Below are 6,008 nucleotides of genomic sequence, written 5' to 3'. Positions count from 1 at the left end.
TTTGCAGTATTTTAAATTAAAAACATGTATATGATATGATTGATTTTTTTTTGTTGTTGTTTGCTATTGTTTGTAATACACATATATATGAATGAATGTATGAAATTGTTTAACATTTCTCCTATGTTATTTGTAAGTTACATTGTTTGGATTGGATTTATGTAAAAGAAATATTCATTTCATTCATATTTCTTTTTCTTGAGATTATGTATGCAACATATTACATGTATATAGTTTGTATCTGACCAGTTGGTATTTCCAATATTATCATTGTTCTATTTTTAGAACATAAACTACATGTATGTACTAGAACGTTCTTAACTGTTGTAGAAAACTCATGCATTATATTTAGATAGAAATTTCTGGAATGATCTTTATTGGTGAAGTTGCTAGATTATGATTACTGTAGTAAATGGAAGACTATTCTAGAAACTTCTTAGTTAATATATATAAGGAGACATTTTTCATTACTTTTACCTTTTTAGTCATCAGTGATCTTTAAGTCATCAGTTACCTTTTTAGTCATCAGTGATCTTTTTAAGTCATCAGTTATCTTGGAGTATTATTCAACTTGGAAATTAAGTGATTTATTGGAGCTTGGATTATTTTAAAATAGTTAAAATTATTCTTGTGGATTTTATTGTGGGAATTTATTCTAAAGTGTTCTTGGATTTAACTTGGATTTAACTGTGCTATTCAAAAAGGATCATTCCAGGATCAGATAAGACATTTTAATTTTACAATTTTATTTGGACTTTATTTGTACACAAAATTTGTTATTTTGATTTTCTTTATTAATTTTTCTGTAATAAATTTGTTATATTGTTACAAGTTTGTTGCTGGCTTTTCTTTCTAGTTACGCCTGGCTCGTAACAATTTATGTATACACATATTCATAATTCTTGGCTACTTTTATGCGTAGGCCGCGACTTCTAGTTCGTGAAAGGGAGGAGGGTGGCATGCGCCCTGTACCAATGCATGTAACTGTTATTATATTTTTCAAGCCACATCACTGTATATAAAATGATGTTGGGGTAGTAGTGTATCTATTAGTGCATGGCATTTGTGAAGTATTGCAACTGACGAAATTCTTAAACCCTGATTTTTCTAAATGCTTTATCTAGGAGTCGAACCATTGCCAGTACCTTCAATGTTATGCCGAGGATCTACGTTTTGCTGTGATCGAGTTACGGCGTCAGATAAATGAGGTAATTTATAAATAGAAGATATTCAAGTTTATTTTTTAAAAACAAGATTTATTTTCATCGACTGGTATGAAAATTATCATATTTCACTCATGGGTACTGCCACTCGTTAAATATTTATTTTCATACCACGAGAAAAAAAACCTGTATTAATAGAAAAAAACTTGAATTTTTTGTTTATTATATATTTTTTTCTTTTATTAACCTTATATTATAGGAAGAAGTCCGGCAAGACACCAGTGAAAATACGGAAAATATGTTTCACTGCAGTGAAAAATGAATTTTTACAGTGAAAATACGGAAAATAAAATACGCATTTGATTTCATCAATGTTTCTACATATTTCAAGTATATAATGAGACCTTTATCTTACGTAATGTTAGTTGTAGATTATTAAAAGAGATTATGTAGTTATGTTAAATTGATATATCGCAAGTATTCTTTTAATTGTAGCATATTGTCCTATCAATATAAAGATATTTACTCATAGTGTTATTTCAAGGCAATAAAACCATATTATTCGAATCTTTAACCGGTTGGCAGGACAAAGCGGACAATATGGCTCGATGTTTAACAATGAGTGTGTAAGATGGATTTTTCCTAAATAGAAACAGTCATGTAATATGATATAAATATGGTTGCTGATTTGGAACACTTTTGTGAGTCGCGCTGTCGCTAGCGATAGTAAGACAAAGCGCCAAACAGCGCGGTGTCGTCTTGTCGTTAACGATGCATGCAAAGCGGCGCGTTGTCGTGCGGCGTTTTGTCGCGATGTCACATTTTCGCTCGGCTCAAATCAAATGATTGGCAATTTGTATATATATCATATAAGTCAAGCAACAGGACGACAACAAGCCGCACGACAACGCGCCGTTTAGTGTGATTCACTAGCGACGGGACGACAGTACGACAACGCGTGGTCTGGCGTGTTTTGCTAGCGACAAGCGGTCAAGACAAAAAGGCGATAATATGGTGGCTGATTTGAAACGCTTTTGTGCGTCGTGTTTCGCTAGCGACAACAGGACAAGGCGCCAAACAGTGCGTTGTCGGACTTTCGTCTTGTCGCCCTGTGCTAACGATGAACGCCAAACGGCGCATTGTCGTGCGGCTTGTTATCGCGATGTCACATTTTTGCTCGGTTTTACTAGAATGATTGGTTTCTAAGCCAACCGACAGGGCGACATCGTGACAACGTGCTGCACGACAACGCGCCGTTTGGCGTGCTTTGCTTGAAACAGGACGACAAGACGACAGCGCGACAACGTACCGTACCGTTTGGCGCTTTGTCGTGTTATCGCTAGCGACAAGACGAAAAGGCGATAACGATATAGGTTGCGTTATCGCTATCGACAACACATCGCGCAATGTACCAAATCAGCCACCATACGATAACGATATAGGTTGTGTTGTCGCGATCGACAACGCAACGCGCAAAGTGTACCAAATCAGCCACCATATATAAAATATGTTTCCAAATTTATTAGTTGTTCCAATATACAACGATTTTTTTCCATCTGATATCTATCATTTAAGTATGAAGCCGACTTGGAAAATGAAAGAGCCGACAGGGCTAGATTGTCAGCGCAGTTGGTAACAAGTGACACTACGATTGCCAATCTAAACAAAGCTGTTGATGATTTAACTGAAAAGAATTCTTCTTTAATGGTATTTTAGCGTTTTATACATAGTAATCACTAAATATCGTCAGATTGCAGAAGAATTATTTATGACGAAGCGCTTCTTATTTCCAGTGTAAAGCCTTTAATATGATTTAAGTTAGAATATCACAAAAATGTTTGCCTGCTCTAAGGAGACAAAAAATGACATTCATTTATCAGGCATGAGCATATGAAAAAAATCACGTAGTTTGCTGTATAAAATAATTATATTACTGTGCGTTTGAAAGGTCTCTTTTCTTTGGATGGTTATAATGTTACATTAATTAACTATATACTGCTGTCAACGTTTTTCTATAAATACAGGGACGTATTTTCATCGAGTGCTATGAAATGAAATATTTTATGAGTGGCGGTAGCCATGTGTGAAATATGATAATTTTCATATCACAAGAACGAACCAAGCATTTGCATTAGAGGCTATTGCATTTTTACATGCAGGTAATACGCCACTGCGTTGTAATTGAAGCCGGCATATTTGTTGGTATTATCAAAGCAAAAATCCCATATAATAATTACTCTAAAAAAGCTATTTCATTTTGCCGAATATTTTTGTTTTTACCCAGGCGCAAAATGAAGACCTGGAGAAAATTGCACACGATTTGACGCAATCATATGTTGTCCAAATAGTCTATAGAGGTGCGATATGTATTGCAGGATTTTGCAAATGTTTCTACAGGCTATTTCAGGTGTGTATTACCAAGAAAAACGGTTTTTACTTTAAGGTTAAATGTCCAAAGGTTCTATTTTTCTGAATTTTTGCGTTACTTATACACAAACTATTACGTGGTAATTTTTTTTTTCAAAAAAGGGCGAATATAAAATAATGTGTATTTGTTTCGCATCTGAAGTAAATTTTGTAATGTCCATGGTACGTAAGTAACTTATTATTAAAATAAAGAGAACAGGTTAATAAATTTTCACTCGTACATGTATATTTTTACAGACAAGTATCGGCTGGATGATCAGAGGGACGGATAGGAAAGGAATAAAAACCAATTAGCCGCATGTTGATATGAATATGTTAGACACTGACATGGTACATGTGTACCTTCTCAAGTATATACATGTATATTTACTGTTATAATTATATTTTAATAAAGTTTAATCAGGACACACGCCGAGTATCTTGCCGTCTTGTCTGGTGTTAATAGAGACTAACTTTTTTTCGAATGAACTTTAAAAATCCTAAGCAGACGGCTTTTTAGGAGAGATCAAGTTTCTCAGCATGCAAAGCGTTTAAGAAAAGTAAAGTATATCCTGACCAAAGGGGATATAGTGTTTTAATACAGATACATTGGCGCAGTTATATGAATGACCAGAATCTTCGTATGTACAGATAATGAATGTATTAGTTATTTTTCATTTATTTTTTCCTATAACTTTGTAATCAAAGAATGGATTGACTTCATATAAAAAACAACATTCTTGAGGACAAGACCCTTACGTATATCAGACTCAAGTTGACCTTGACTCATGTATGACTCATGTATAAAATTATTGAATTTTCACTGTTATTGCTTTGATTGACTGTACCTTTGTAATTAATCTATATGTATAGAGTTTTCGCTTACTTCGACAAAACAACCTTCTGAAAAAGAAAATGTTGATCTGACCTTGAAATGTACCTTTAAATAACCTTGACCATCATGTCAAACAATTGAAATTTGGTTTAGTTGTCATAATTTTGTTATAAATGGACGGATTTGATCATGAGTGGACAAGAAATTATCTGTGACGAAATGGACATGTTGCAAAGTATAGATATGACCTTGACCTTTAAATGACCTTGACAGTCATATGACAGTCAAATGATCGAATTTTGCTTATGTTTTCTTAACTTTGTCATTTTGTTTATGGAAATGATCTATATTTGGGCAAAATAAAGAATGTTACTGATAGACTTATAAAATTGTCAAGAAGTTTTAAATTTGTTTAACCTTTTACTTGTTTGCTTCACAAAAAGTAAAAATTTTGACCGTTACCCTTACCCGGCGGTGGCTCTTCAAGACGTACATGTACAGTTATAAAAAGAAGGAGTTATTAAAATATCTAATAACTAAAATGAATCGGGACATATATTCATGTAGAATTTAAACACCACACAAAGCTGACTTTGCCATTAGAATAAATCTTTGATTCTAATAAATCAGCTATAGAATTGTCAGCAAACAGATTTAACAGTACTGCTAGACCTGTTCGCTGAAGCCAATTCCGTATCGAAAGTAAACAAGAACTAAGATATATGTATGTCATGCTGTAATTCAATAAATTTGCGTTATCTGTACTTTTAGCTTTGTTTCAATACAGAAAAACATTGTTAACACTCTAGCGCTCACATTTTTGCCTCAATCAAACTTGGTCAGGATGCTTGTCTAGGTATAACCTCCGATGAGTTCGAACTTGAGTCATCTCGAATGAAAAACTTAGTCACAGGAGCTAAAAACAATAAAACCTTGTTAACACTCTAGTGGTCACATTTTTGACTCATTTATCATCAAACTTGGTCAGGATGCTTGTCTAGGTAAATGCTCGAATGAGTTCAAACATGGGTCATCCCGGATGAAAAAATTAGGTTACAGGAGCTAAAAATAGAAAAATCTTGTTAACACTTTAGTGATTACTGTTTTGATCCAAATATCCAGAAAATTTGTCTGAAAGTTTGTTTTGATGATTTCTAGGTCATGTTTGAATATGGGTCACCTGGGGTCAAAAACCAGGTCACACCGCCCAAATATGAAATAACCTTGTTAACATTCTAGTGGTCACATTTTTGACTCAATTTTCATCAAACTTTGTTAGGATGCTTGTTTAGGTTATTGCTCGGATGAGTTCGAACATGGGTCATCTCGGATGAAAACTACGTCACAGGAGCTAAAAATAGAAAAATCTTGTTAACACTCTAGTGGCTACTGTTTTGATCCAAATATCCTGTAAATTGGTCTGAAAGTTTGTTTTGATGATTTTTAGGTCAAGTTCGAATATGGGTCACCTTGGTTTAAAAACTAGGTCACACTGCTCAAATATGGATAATCCTTGTTAACACTCTAGTGGTAACATATTTGACTCGCCTGTCATGAAACTCGGTCAGAATACTTGTGTACGTAATTGCTCGATGATTTCGTTG

General features: G+C 34.0%; 1 long non-coding RNA gene across 1 annotated transcript; it reads left to right on the top strand.

Moving 5' to 3' along the window:
* The first annotated feature begins 1,024 nt into the window (after positions 1–1,024).
* Positions 1,025–4,778, top strand: LOC132721258 (uncharacterized). Its single transcript, XR_009624438.1, has 4 exons — positions 1,025–1,208; positions 2,739–2,870; positions 3,448–3,570; positions 3,828–4,778. It is a non-coding gene; the product is annotated as an uncharacterized LOC132721258 (long non-coding RNA).
* Positions 4,779–6,008: the final 1,230 nt, after the last annotated feature.

Source organism: Ruditapes philippinarum, unplaced genomic scaffold (genome assembly GCF_026571515.1).
Source record: "Ruditapes philippinarum isolate M1 unplaced genomic scaffold, ASM2657151v2 ctg8032_1_1_1_1, whole genome shotgun sequence".
NCBI classification, from domain to species: domain Eukaryota; kingdom Metazoa; phylum Mollusca; class Bivalvia; order Venerida; family Veneridae; genus Ruditapes; species Ruditapes philippinarum.
Note: the sequence above shows the minus strand (reverse complement) of the source record. Positions and strands in the feature narration are given on the sequence as shown.